This window comes from Protopterus annectens, chromosome 3.part0 (assembly GCF_019279795.1).
Source record: "Protopterus annectens isolate FY-2018-M chromosome 3.part0, PAN1.0, whole genome shotgun sequence".
Lineage (NCBI taxonomy): Eukaryota > Metazoa > Chordata > Ceratodontiformes > Protopteridae > Protopterus > Protopterus annectens.
In genome coordinates, this window is record NC_056731.1 from 1,383,589,596 (window position 1) to 1,383,604,775 (window position 15,180).

The window sequence follows — 15,180 nt, forward strand, 5'->3', positions numbered from 1 at the left end:
ATTCTGTAAGCCCAGAAGCCCCTTGGTAATGATGAGTCATGTATAATACTTGAGATTCTACAAATACATAACAGCCTCTGTCTAGTATTTATGAAAGCAGAAAATAAGAGATTATAAGAGAAAATAAGAGAAAATACTTTTCACAAAAAGGCAAAAGACCACTTTAAAATATTTTAAAAGAATTGCTTAATGTGACTGCTCATTTAATTTGTAAATACTGTCCCCTCCATGTTACAATGTTCTTACACAGGAACACAATGTCAAAGTTACATTAGTTTTGTAATGCAACATTATTGAATGCAGTGTAACCTTCATTGCCTGGGGCATTAGATGTTGAAAGTTTTTACTAAAATTATTGTACCACATTGCTTGACTTTGACCATAATGTAGTCTGTATTGTCTAGCTTAATTCTTGACTTTGTGATGTAGGTACAATGAAGCCTGAAGATGTTTTGCATATTTTGGAATCAGTTTGGTTCATTGATGTAGCCACTACCTTTTATTGTGTTTACTATTCATTCAAGATTCATTTTTTATATCTCCTAAAGCCTATTCTGGAAAGCAATAGGTGTAAAGTAAAACAAGTCCTGCAGGGATATCCTGGGATGTCATTCTGTCTCAGACATGCATACTTGTGTATGTACTTTAATATGTACATCGGGGCATAATTTAGCATCTGTAGTCCACCTGCCATCAAGTTTTTGGAATGTAGGTGGAAACTAGGGATTCCAAAGAAAATCCCAAAATAGGTAAGAACATGCAAACTTTATACATAGTGCATACATGCAAGCAATGATGCCTGACAGATCGGACATTATTGGGGAAATAACAGATCTAGGATTTGCTTACCTATAAACCAAAAGCAACCTCCTTCCAGAACATTTCATAATAATCTTGGTTTGTGATGACTTATGGTCAGAATTAAAATTTACTTAGATCAGTTGTACAGGCATTCTGGCATGTTTTACACCAAGACAGATTTTTGTGTTCTAACCTACCATCTTCAGGGGGTTTTACATACATAAAGGGTAAGAATTTAGGCCAGATTCTAGGGAAGCATAAATAAGCTTCCTCCTCCCCCCATCTGCTGATGGTGTTAAAACTCATGGATGTTTTCTATGTAATAGAAGTGCTCTGTATAACAAGGTGGCTAGAATTCATAGTTTTTCTACCATAAAAAGAAATGGTTCTTTTCAGATTTGTTCATAAATCCCTTGTACCACCCCTTGAGTTATCCATCTAGTTACATGCTTCTGTGGTGATTTCTACATTGGACAAACCTCTAGGGCTTTTTGGTTCAAATAACTGAACACCTAAGTGATGTTAGGTGGAAGAAGCCCTCAAATGCACTTCACAAACACATTTTTATTCATCCTGCAGCAATATTTACTTTCACTGGCATTGATAAGTGTAAGACTTTTAAACTGAATATACAAATATTACATTAACAAAGGGTTGGGAGGGTGGCCTAATGGTTAAGGTGTTTTCCTTGCAAACATAAGGTGTAGGGTTTTAGCTTAGTACTAACCTATGATTATAAAAAGAACATCTTTGGATGGTTAATACAGATGCAATTTTTCCCCAAGTTTTGCATGCATTAGTATATTTTAAAAACGTGATTATAAATCTCATCATTAGATGTCATTTATTGACTACCCAGTATATATTTTAGTTTTTATCAGTGCATGCCGAATTTGATTGAATTACACTGATCTTTTATCTGTGGGCATTTACTAGTTTCTGTAGTCTAATATCAACAGTTAATATATAATGTATATTGCAAACGATTTTTTCCCTAGATTTAAAGGATTCATTACCAATATAATAGTATATTTAAAAGTGTGTTCATAGAAATTACCAATAGATATTAGTAGTAGTTTATGTAAGCTTTTAAAAAAAGTCTTTGTAGTGCATGGAGCATGGGGATTAGGGTGGCACAGATATACAGTAGCATAGTGGATGGTGTTGTTACCTCATAAAAAGAGGTTTCCCAGTTCAGTTCTCAGCTGGGGTGCCCTCTGTGGGTGTCTCTGTGTTGTCCCTGTATTTGTGTATGTTTCCTCCAGGTGCTCTGTTTTCCTCTCACATTCCAAAGAAATGCAGTAGGTGGGTTGGATACTCTAAACTGGCCACTGGAGTGAGAGTGTAATGTGGAAGAAGTATCGTAGCAGGGCTATCCACCTGATGATGTAAACCTTGAGTCTAGATGATTGTCACTGTAAAACTGCCACCCTGACTCCATGTGCAAAAATGGGAAAAGGGGGGTTATAGATGGATGAATGGATGGAGCACAGTGATTACACACTGGTAAAAAAGACAAAAGAGACATGCCAGTTAAGTGCTAGAGTGAGCCAATGCTTACTGACCTTAACAAATGTTAAACACCCCTTGCTAAAGTTAAGATCTGGTCTAGCTTCAGGCAATAAAATCTGCCAGTACTCACCAGCAAATGACAGCAGCAGAAATAAAAGATTTGTTTCTACCTGCTGTCCGTGCTGATAATGAGTCCTATGAACTTAGAAAATTACTTGAATAGCAGGATGTATTTTCTGAAGGATACAGACTGTGAAACTCCAGTTCTCAGTGGATAAAAACCACAGGTTTTATGAGAAACAGTCCAAAAATATGAAGCAATAATCTGGTCATTCTGGGAAAATATGGACAGTTGAGTAGCATGAAAGATAAGTGTAAATGTGACTGACAGCATTACACGGCCTTTCTGACAGTGTCTCCAAAGTGTTTTATGGCTTTGAAAGCCAGCAAAACACTTTGTGATTTTTTTCCCTGTAACTAGTAGTACATTGAGCAGATAAAGTTCCATGCATTACAAAGAATTATGATTGTGTCACCAGTCATATAACACCATATTATGTCTTTTCAACATGGATGCCAAGATTCACCTCTCAAGCTTTGCTCCTGAGGTGAATTTCTTGGCATGCATGTCTCAAATACATAATAAGTAGGTTATGATCGACGACCCGATCATAATCTTCTCTATTATCTTTCTCAGTGTATCCTCAGTCAGCTTGAACTATGTTGTTCTTTACTTGCTGGCATGCAACAGTTGTTATATCCTGTATGATTTACACAAATATTTTCACATAGATTTATATTTTATGCTGTTTTGCACAATTTCTTGACTTGGGTTTTGGTGTTCATACAACAGTGAGTTTCATCATGTGACTGCTAAATTTTCATTTAAATGGAGATGCAGAGATCTTTAGCTAGATTTACTGAAGACATTGGTTATTGGCTAGAGAAACTGTTCTTTTCCCATACTGACAGTAAACTGCCTACTTCATTTTGGGTTTTAAATGGGCATTTCTTGCAATCTAGTGTTTTCTGTACCATTTTTTCTGTGAAATTTGGTGTGTCATTTACCTTGCACAAGACAGAGTATCCTGCTAATTGCGCCTGATTCTTTACAAGGTAGTTCTAAACTTGCCACTATGCTTACACCAGATTGGCCGCTATGCTTACCCTAGATTGGTACAGATACCTCAATGCATCTGTCCAAGAGGGAGTCAAATTTAGAGCAGTCGCCAGCAGTCTCAGTTACAATGTTTGCTGGGGAGCTATCACATTTGTGATTATCAATATGATCAGTAAACAGCAAATAATTGCTTTTGAAGTAATCCATGAATGTAGAGCAGTTATCAGAGGCCACAAAGCAGGTTGTCATAGAAAAGATTGCTGTGATATGGTCAAATTTGTCAAGGAAGGGGGTAACAAATGTGATGGTGTAATTTGGTGAATTGTTTGTGAGGACAAGATCAAGAAGATTAACACCTCTAGTGGGCAGCAGGAGAATCTGATCATCTAGCATTTAAAAACGTTCCAAAAGCTCTGGGCATATTTGTTATTGGTAGCAAATGTTTTCCAATTTATGGGTGGATGGCTGACTTAAGAAAGGTATTCCATTTGACTATTAACTTTTCTAACTGGTTAGGGTATTTTGCATGCTTTGAAGGGGTCATTGATGGGATTGTATAACTGGTAATAATGTGATACTGTGATGTAACTGGGACTTCTACAAGTTACAGATTTGTTTCTGGAAAGAGACAGTGGGGTTGCAAATAAAAAACAGTATTCTGCCATAGTAGTCCGTGGATCTGAATGCACGACAGGTATTGTATCCTGGAATGCAAAAAGTGCTATGACTGCAACAGAACCCAGGATTCTGTAATTACACAAATACAGGTTTTTCATTTTATTTTACTAATCTTAAGGAAGGCCTCAAGTTTCTGTGTATTGCATGATATGTACGTTTTTTTTTCTTTTGTAAAATGCCAAATGTTCATCTGACATAAGCTGTTGAATTGTTTGTTTCATAAGCTTTATACATTCCTCATGACAGTTTGTCTATTCTTTTCACAAAATCCATGCTGGCTGTAAGGCTTATGCTATAATTTTGAAATCATTTTCCACTTTATTTTTTTTCTCTAACCTACCTGCTATAATTTCTAAACTTAGACATATTTTCACCGCTAAAGAATCGTGCTCCTACTTTCTTACATAACTTTAGTCCATAACTTACAGCCATTTTTGGAGAACCAAATAATCCTCTTATGAAACTATAGTTAACATCATTTATGTGCTTTGTTTGTGTAGAATACACCTGTGTGGTGAATTGTATAACCACAACCTATGCTGTGTTCTCATCCTGGGCCTCATAGCTTTTAAATGAATCAGGGGCAAATCTCAACAGAATCAGGAAAAAATCCAAAAATATTCAGGGCACAATCAGCAACACTTTTAAAATATTAGTCTATTAACTTGATATGCACACAGAATAAGAGCATATTAATTAAAATACATTTTCTCAAGTAAAAGAAGTGTATAACTCTAATTATTGTCATTATTCACTAAGTATAATTCACCACCTTTTCTCCAAAAGTCACCTATTTTAGGAGGGATTAAGAGGTACAGAGTGAAAATCTGAGTCAAAATCAGGGACAGCTGAGAGGTATGCTGGGCTGTGGCTGAAAGGATCCTATTCGATCAGGTCACTGACCTGATTAAAAAAGTAAAACATAAAGAATACTTAACAGTTTTCTTCCAAGAACTCTTTTTCATGTTGAGGTGAAGGCCTTTGCCGAAAGCCTGGATACCCTGTTGGATAAAACAGCGGGCTCTAGGTTCGACTCTAAACCACTCATAAGTGGTGTCCCACAAGGCTTGGTCCTGGGATCCCTACTGTTCGGCATATACTTCTCAGAAGTACAGACAAACTCAGGAGGACTATGGCTAACCAAGTTCGCCGATGACTGCAAACTGGGAGCCATAATTGACTCTCCGTCTGCCACGGACATCCTCCAAAAGGGCCTTACTGACACAGACACCTGGTGTCAAAGTCATGGCCTCAAGCTAAATGCCAAAAAATGCATAGTCATCCCATTTGGGAAAAACAAAACACCCACGAATTACCACATAGGTGGCAGCCCCCTTAATACAGAAGAGATAATAAGAGATCTGGGGACCCAGGTAGATAGCAATCTCTCCTTTGACAATCATATTGCCAAAGTAGTTAGGAAATCCTTCTATGTGGCCCATCTAATTACTAAAGGGTTCGCATCTAGAAATAAAGAGGTTATAGTGCCCCTCTACTCATCACTCATTAGACCCATCATAAAGTACAATTCCCCATTTGGGATGTACCTCACAAGACACTTCCAACAGCTGGAAAGACCACAAAAGTACCTCACCAAGAGGATTACTGGCCTCAAACATATGTCCTATGAAGCCCGACTGAAAAAACTCCGGCTGTACTCACTGGCATATTGCTTACTCAGAGGTGATCTCTGCCTGACTTACAAAGCCAAGTCCAACTCAGAATTGATGGACATGCTCCACCTAAAGAAATCCAAGTCACTGTGAGCCACGTGCTCTAATGAGCTAAACCTCACCACAACAATAAATAGAACATGCTGGAGGGATAGATTCCTGTCACAGAGACTCCCCATGCTTTGGAACAAAATTCCAAATTACATCAGTCAGAGCCTCTCAATAACACTCTTTAAGAGAAACCTTGACGAGTGGATGGGTAACAGAAAATACACCCCTGGGATCACTTCATTGGCTCTGCTTGATAGAGGATCAGTTAATTAATCAATGGGGCGGCGAAAGCCAACACACTCTGGCTAGGCTTATAAATGCCCTCGGGCAGATAACCTAGTACCTACCTATGAAACTATGAACATATCCTTGAGAGGGTCAGGCTTTCACTAAGAAAAGGACTCAGGCATATTCTATTCTCTCAACAACAATTCTGAGTATTCATATAATAACAACGACCACAAAAACACTAGTGAGTAACAGCTCAACTTTCTAAAATTTAATAAACAGACAAATCTCACTTCTCTAGCGCCTCGACTGTTGGCCGAGGTGCTAGAGAAGTGAGATTTGTCTGTTTATTAAATTTTAGAAAGTTGAGCTGTTACTCACTGGTGTTTTTGTGGTCGTTGTTATTATATTCTATTCTCTGTTTGCTATTTAACAGTGAGCTTGATGCCTTCAGAGAGGCTGTTAATATTTTGGCAGGATATTGATCTACTATTGATGCTTCTAACTTAACAAAAGTGCTCTCACCTGCTAAGCATACCTCTTAACTGGACAGACTTTTGCAGAATTCCAGATTTTAGTCCCATATTTTTGGTCCATTTTTCAGAAAATTGCGGTTTTATGGCAAATTAGTGGGAACTCATTAAAGAGTAAGATTAAAAATTAATGACAGACATTTGATTTTCAGACTTCACACCGCTCAGAAAATCCATGTTAATGTAAAACTTGTTATTCTATTAACTTTCTAAGGTTTGTAAAAGCAATATTTAAAAATTGTCCCTTTTTTGGGCCTCTGTCCCACTTTTATTCATGACATTGTCCACATTTCTTGCTGTAAGAGGTTGAGAAGTATGCTGCTAAGTCAGGTCAATGAAGTGAATGACTGCGCCATTGATTCTGCTGACTTAATCAAATGTTGAACTTAGCTGCTATGTAGACACCTCCTGACCTAACAAAGGAAACATTCTAACTATTAAGGTGTATTTATCCATAAATGATAACCCTGTACAAATGGAGATTGGATTGTGCATACACTGACCAACTCCAGAGCAGAAATCTCTCTCATTCATGACTGTACATTAGATCTCTTTGTTTGCCACAATGTACCTGTGACTGGTATAGTTAATCAAAGTACACTGTCACAGCTAGCACTGCTACAATGCAGGATACATGCACAGCTAATAGTAACTTTCCCTTTGTCTCATACCAAGCAACAGCTACATTATTTCTACTGTTTTAACTTCAGCCACATGTGCTCCAAACACTGTTCTTTCATTGTGCATTCTATATTTCTTCACAGAAAGCTTACAGATAGTGATGAATGATGCAAATATACTGAAGCTACAGGTATGTAAAGATACCCTTTGGAGTAATGGCAGAAGCTGTCTAAACAAGAGAGAATCACATGGGATCTTGCATGCACTATCTTTATGGGATTCTTAAAGAGTTTGCATTATACATTACATTTCTTCCCTTATGCTATATATATATATATATATATATATATATATATATATGTATACTATCTATCTAACTATCTATATCAGAATATCATAAAACACTATATGGACACTATGTTGAATAATATCTCTAAATGAAATTACATATTTATTAGGGAGCTAGATGAATTTAGATGCAAAATAAATTACAAGAGGAAGGTGGAATTAGTATGTGGTCATGGAGACAGGAAACAATACCTCATATAGCACACAGACATTCAAATTCCTTTGGGTAAAGTACTAAATCTTGTAGCACTGATACCTAATTTAAGACATGTCATAACTTATTAAGACTTCCCTCAGTTCAAAGCATTGTCTGGAAATTGGGGTGGAATGGAGCAATGGAGGGAGCAAGAGCAGCTAAATTAAGTGATAAAAATACACTATTTTGTTAAAAGGGATAGGTGTAGAAACTTCAGAAGAAACTAAAAATCTAGCTTTAGCTAGATAGGATAGAAACACATAAATGTTGTCAGAAAGCTAGCATTGAGTCTTGCCAGAAAACCTCAGTTGTTAAGGTAATCAACTAATTCAATACATAAAATGATAAGAAAGATCATCTAGTGCAATATTATTGAAAGTTTGTCGGCATATTTCATCCACTAAAGTAATAAATTAGTAAAGGACATCTATGTGGAGACATATAGAGTGATAGACCTATAGTTGTAAGATCATTAAGAAAAAAAACAGAACGTGTAAAGAACCTGAAGTTTCCATCTGTAAAGTCAAATCACTGGGCTAGTCAGAAACAGGACTTTCAGCAGCCAGTACTGCATACCTCATAAAGAGACAGATGTTACTGAGGTAAAAGTTAAGGAACTATCAAAACTAAAGCAGAAGAAACTTGCTGGTGTGAACTGCCTTTTGTAGAAGAAGGAATCAGAGAAGAAGTAACACTGATACTTGTATCTGTAGGTAAGAGGTGATACCCTGTAATTTATGTCAGTGCACTGACTAGTTTTCTTGACTTGGTAGATTTGCAGATAAAGGGAATTTTAAGAAAGCACAGTAGGAGGATAATAACACTGAAAATCTAGCCAGAGTAGATTGAGAAAGAGAAGGCCTCATCCTATATCCATATTTTGAGTTGAAAATGGTTTGCTATACAGGAGAAATAAGTAGAAAGAAAAGGTACTACACCAACTGGTAATTACAAACTTTTGAGAGTGCTTATGGTGAAACTGGCACATAGCCACATCTTGGAGTACACTTATTGATGTATAAAACCAGAATTATAATTTTTGCTAAATTTTAGTGGTCTGGTGTGATGAAAGAAAACAGGTATATCTGTGCAGCTTGCTCAGAATGTCTTCTGATACCTATGCTTATTACTGAAGTCTTATTCAACTGGATAGTCATAGATCTTGTAGATCACCTAGTAAAATTTAAAAAAAGGGCTACCAATTAATTTCAGTGAATGTGGATTATGCCACTTAGTTTCATGAAGCAGAACTCCTGCAATAATCCAGTGTTAAGGCAATAGTCAATAAACTAGTGTTACATTTCTCCAAGGCAGGATTGCACAAAGAAATATTCATGGACCAGAAAGCCTTATCTATGTCCAGACAATGCAACTAATTTGCCATTGTGATAATAAAACCATTATGAGTGGCAGTGTACCACTCTCAAACTGATGGTTTACTAGAGCAATTTAATATAACTCTGAAGTCTTTGCTAAAAAAGCCACAGAATTAGATGGTAAAAAATGGGATTGATGTGATACTCCGTTACCTCACTTTTTAATTTCTTCAAGTCTTTTGGGTTTCTAATACCATGATGGGATTGGACCCCTTTCTTAAGTCAAGGTATGATTAAAGTTCATGAAATTAGTATTATTTCAATCTTTGATTTTAGCCAAAAGTGCTGTTTGTAGCATCCACAATGTGCCCAGAATTGACTCGTTCAACAGTTCATACAGAGTTATGTGTATTGGTAGCATATCTAAATATGACTGTAAATTCTTTTTTTATGAGACCCATTTCTCCTACTACAATCTGAACCATCTGGGTATCTTTCTTCCACATTGCTCTCATTTCTGCTTGCAAATTCTGGTATTCTATGACTTTGTGTCTCTTTGTAAACAAGACATTGCAATCATTGGGTGTAACAATTTCAATACTCAATACTAATTTTGCCTTCTTTTCATGGACCAGTATATCTTGTTTTCTGAACTGCTGGTAATCGGTGATTCCTGTGATATAAACTTCATCATTCTCTATAATGCTTTCTGTCTCATGTTTCTAATCCTTCTCAGCTACTTCTGTATTGTAATGTTTGCACAATTCCCAGTGCAACACTCTTGCTACATTATTATCCCTTTTAATATACAGTTTCTCTGGCATTAATGTACCACCTCCAACAACAAGATGTCCGAATGCTTCCAGTTCTTTTTGACAGATCCTGCATTTGTTCAATGGACTTTGTAAACCAACATGTACATAGTCTACTATCCTAGGCTGTCAATATTAACCTTTCATCTTTTGGATTAAATTCACCTCTCCTTAACCATTCCTGCATCAAATCCTAATCAACATGAGGTTGTTCCAGGAGTTTTTTGTGCTTATCACAATATTTATATTTTTTCCACATTGCCTTCTCATCTGATCCTTCACGTTATATTCTTTCTTTTGTTTTGGGCACTTTCATTTGCTGCCTGTTTTTTTTTTGTCTACTTCTGGTTTGATTTCTGCTCCCACTTGAGACCGATATGCTTTTACTAAACTAAGCAGAGATGTCATCTTAGACTTTTTCTTCTCATGTTTTAAAACTTTCACTACATTTGTATCTGGTGATGTCAGCAGATATGTATACAGTCTCATGATTGCAGACCTACACATGCAATCAGTTTCAAGGAGGCCCATACCTCCTTCAGAATGTGGGATATATAATCTTGGCAAACACTGATATTTATAAAACATTTGATAAGCTTGAAACATTTTTCTTGTTTTTCTGTCCAACTGATCCAACATTTTGGGGCTAGTCAATCACACAAAAACTAAAAATTAAACCAAGAAGAGTAAAATGATTTATAGCTTGGACTTTGTTCCTAGATGTCAGGGCTCTTTTCAATATTAGTTTCAATTTTCTGAAGTATTCCTTACTGAGTTTTATTCAGATTTGTTCATGCTTTGTTGCCAATTCTTCATTTCCCAAATGTTTATACACTATTTCTTGCTAAAGTTCCTTTATATTACATTATTGTCCTAGATTGATATTTTCTTGGTGCTGCAGCTTTCCTGCTTTAAATGTTCTTTTGCACACGTATCAAGACCAAATGACATTGTTATATAATCTGAGAAAGTTTTAACCATTTACAGTTGTGCTTTCCACTCCTTATCTGATGAACCATATAGTTTTAAATCATCCACAAAAAAAAAAGATGAGAAGTGTTTACATGTTGATGTTTTCTGGGAATCAAATTATAACCAGAGAGCTTAATGGGTTAATGTCAAGACAAAACAGCACTGATGACAAAGAATCACATTGAAATATCCCCCTTTGAAATTTTTATCCCTGGGATAATAATTTGTCTTTTGTCATGACTTAATTGCAAATGGTTTGCCATTGTTTCATAATCCCTGTAATGTAATGTAGGGGGTATCTTATACATCTGTAAGCACTCCTTTATCCATTAATGTGGGTTGGTGTCAACTATTTTTGTAATCTATCCATACAATACTTAGATCCTTTCCATTTTTACATTTCTATATTATGATTTATCAAGCAACAAATTATCCTTTTTGCCATAATACTTTCTTTTGTTACCCTTTTTGTCTATTGCCATGATTGAGTTTTCTTCTAAATGACTATAAACTCTGTCAGCGTCAGTTCCAGTATATAGTTTGTACATCATCGGAAGGCAAATTATTAGTCTACAGTTTTTAATATGGCTTGTAGGTTCACTCTTTAGGAGGAGTATTGTTTTTTCATGTTGTTAACCAGGTTGGCATCTGTTCAGGATGTGCCTTCTTTCAAAGCTGAGTCCTCATGTAAAGATGTTAATACTTTTAGCCAGAGGTTAAGTGCTATTTCTGGGTCTGGGGTTTTCCAAATAGGAGTTTTTCTTAATATCGTTTCACTTTTTCTGGCTGTTGCTTCATCCCATTTTACATCCTATATATTTAAACTTCTTAGTGTTTCTTTTACTTCTTCTAGCTATTCAGCATCTTTGTTATGTTTCACAGGGTCTTCATAAATATTTATTCAAACTGTGTCTATTTATTTTTGGTGCATTTCTACTCCTTTTGCTTTATTTCCCAATTCTCTAAGACTTGGGGCATCAATGAATTGCTTATTGTGTGCGTGTGTGTGTGTGTGTGTGTGTGTGTGTGTGTGTGTGTGTGTGTGTATATATATATATATATATATATATATATATATATATATTTATATATATCTTTTAGTTTATTATTTACAATAGTTATGATAGATCCTGGTCTGTTCTGATACTGAGCATTGCTTTTATCATGTCTATCTTTCTAAGTATGTTTGTTGATCTGTTTCTTCTTCTATACTTTTCTGACAGTAACACTTTTTGTCTTAATTGCCTTATATATTTTTTCTGTTCACTGCTTCCATGATGGCATTTTATTTATTTCTTTCCTTTCCCCTTATTGCTCTGATTTTTGTAGTAAGATATCTGTTATTAATTTAGCTGCACATTAATATATTCTATTTACTTCTGTTATTTCACATGAATTTATGTTAATAGTCTTCATTACTATGTTCATCTGTTTTATCAGACTTCTAACGTTTGAGGTCTTATTTACTTCTTGTAATCTACTTCTTTAATTGATCTTAATATGTACATCCATCTGTATTAAATTTATTTTTATTTATTTTATTTTATTTAGTTTTTATTGACCAGTGTAGTCCAGATGGGTTTAAAACCCTTTTTCAGTGGAGTTCCGGGGAGAAATGCTCCACAACTGGTTTGAAATATATTTTTCAGCAAGAGACAAAAACTATTTTGATTTCTAACTAAATACAAAGGGCCATATTCCAAAGAGTTACTCTCAGTGTAAGTCTGCCTGATTCCGAAAGACTTGTTTACAGTATCTGTGAAAAATAATTGGGTGATGTGCTTTAGTTGTCGAAAGGATTGTGCAAAGTAGATGACTGTGGAGTCAACCGTATATTGGGCAATTGAGGCAGGTGCAGTTGCTGTGTGTAGAATGTAGTAGTCACTTACACCGAGAAGCAGTCTTTTGGAATTGGTGGTCAAAGTTTTGATTTCAGACTAGTTTCATAATTCACATGAGTAAGCAGGAACACAAATAGTTAATAGCAATGTATTAGTGCTAAGAAACTGAGTGCATTGAAGTGTAGTTATGGTATATTATTTTCAGAAATAGTTGTTCTAGCTGGTAGTTTTAGAGGTTATCCAGGACTGGAGCTTTAGTATATCCAATAACTGTTTGGGTGCTGTCTGAGCTGGATTTTGAAGCTGGGAAATGTGTGTATGTTTTTGATTTTATTAGAAATAGCATTCAAATTTTAGAGCTGTGCAGTAGAGAATCTATTATCCGAACATCAATTATCTGAAATGTCATTTATCTGAACTCAGCCTTACAAAGTTTTTGGGTAGGAAAAATCATAAAGTCTGAATATTTAAATGTTATACGTATTAGTTTGTGCATGTTTTTTGAACCTGTAAGCCCCACTTGTGTGTGAAAAATATTCTTTATTGTCCACCAGACTTGCTGAATGATTGAAAAGTGTATTCCCTGCATGCAGAAAAAACAAGATTTTTATAAGTTTTTTATCCAATTCGATGTATGTTTGATTATCTGAATAGTTTGATTATCCAAACTACTCTAGGTCTCAATTAGTTACTGACTCTCTACTGTAATTAGAGTAGAGAGAGTCTCACACAGCATTATAGGATATGGTAACTAGCAAAAGAGAATTGTTTGTTGATCTTAGGTCTCTATTTGTAGTACGGAGCTGAAGTATATTTTGTACTGCTGGGCACTGTTGCAGCTTGTGGATGATTTTGTGTGATGTCATAAGCTGTAATAATATTAAGTAGTTTGGTAAGTCTAGCCACTGTGACTTTCTTGCTGTAGAGCAGTGGTGTGCCCTTTCAGGAGAATTTGTAGCAAATCTGGCTTTTTTTTTGTAACGTGTTTATAGTTTAATTTTTATCAGTTTTATTCAAGTTGGTAAATATTAAAGAGGCATATAAGAGTGCTGAAAGGAGGTAGGTTTTGGCTTTTGCCTTGCTAGTTGTGTCTGTAAGGTATGATTTTATTCTTTAGAAAGACCCTACTTTCATGTGTGTCTTTTTGATGAACTGGGACAGATGTTGGTCAAACTTAAGTTTTTCATCTGTTAATACTCCTGGATGTTATGCTTGGGATATTGTTTCTAATCTGGTGTTATTGGATGAGTAGATGTGGAAGGATGGTTTTGTCTCAGTGTATTCTTTTGATGTAAAAAACATTAGTTTTGTTTTATTTGGATTAAGTAGTACATGGGAATTGGTTAACCAGAATTCAATTTCTGTGAAAGATAATTGGGTGATGTGCTGTAGTTCTGGAAGGGTTTGTGCAAAGCAGATTACTGTGGAGTCATCCAAGTATTGTGCAACTGAGGCAGGTGCAGTTGCTGTTTGTAGTTTATTTGTAAAGAGGCTTAATAGGAGTGACCCTAGGATTGAATTCTGTGGGACTCCTTTGGTGAGTGGTAGGGAAGAGGAGAATTCATGATGCCATTTAAACTGCTGGCTGGCGATGAGTTGTAGGTGATAGTGCAGATTGACTAAGACCTAGTGAGGACAGTTTGATGAGGAATTTCTGATGAGAAATGGTATTGGATCCCTTAGAGTGATCAATAAAGGTGGATGAGACTAGTTTGTTTTCATTTCTGTGAGTTTATAGCATTAGTAAAACTAAGAAGAGCTGTAGTGGTACTGTGGTTGGGGGGCATGCTGCGTATTAGTTAATATGTTGTGTTTGTTACGGTAGTTAATGATTTGGGTACGGATACATTTTTCTAAGATTTTGGATAAAGGAAATGGTATGGCTATGCATCTATTGTTTTAGATTTTAGTGGAATTTCTTTCTTTGGGTAAGGGGATAACGTAGGATGATTTCCATATTGCTGGGGACATAGTTTTCAGTTATTGAGTAATTAATAAGTATGAAGATAGAGTAGGAGAGGGTGTCTGCTGCTAGCCTCAAGTATTTGACAGGTGATTTGTCAGCTGCTGAGGTTGTCATTTTTAATCTGTTTAGTAGTTTTTTTATTGCAGAAGTTTGGGCAGCTTGGAATGAGAAAGTAACTGGATAGTCAACTACAGAATGTGGGGCTGTGAGTTGGGTTTGTACATCTTTAATTAAAGAGAGAATGGAGTTTATGAAATATGACTTAAACTGTATTGCTATGCTTTCTGTGTTATCAACAAATTTGGGGTATTGAGTGGATGCTTGGCCAGGATGGAGAAGGCTTTTTTATAGACGACCAAAAATTTGGGGATTAATTACTTATTTTTTTTAATTATTCCATTTTTTATTTATTTAGTTATTTGGTTGGCTGTATTGTAGTGTAGTAGGATTATTTGTCTTTCTGATGTATTTTTAAGGTTTCTAAGTTCTCTGAAGATTTTTGTGTTTGTTGT

The 15,180-nt window shown here is 35.7% G+C and overlaps 1 protein-coding gene across 1 annotated transcript in view; it reads right to left on the bottom strand.

Moving 5' to 3' along the window:
- The window catches only part of LOC122797076 (meprin A subunit beta-like), an 896,893-nt gene that overhangs the window by 797,602 nt on the left and 84,111 nt on the right, over positions 1-15,180 (bottom strand). The window lies entirely within an intron of this gene.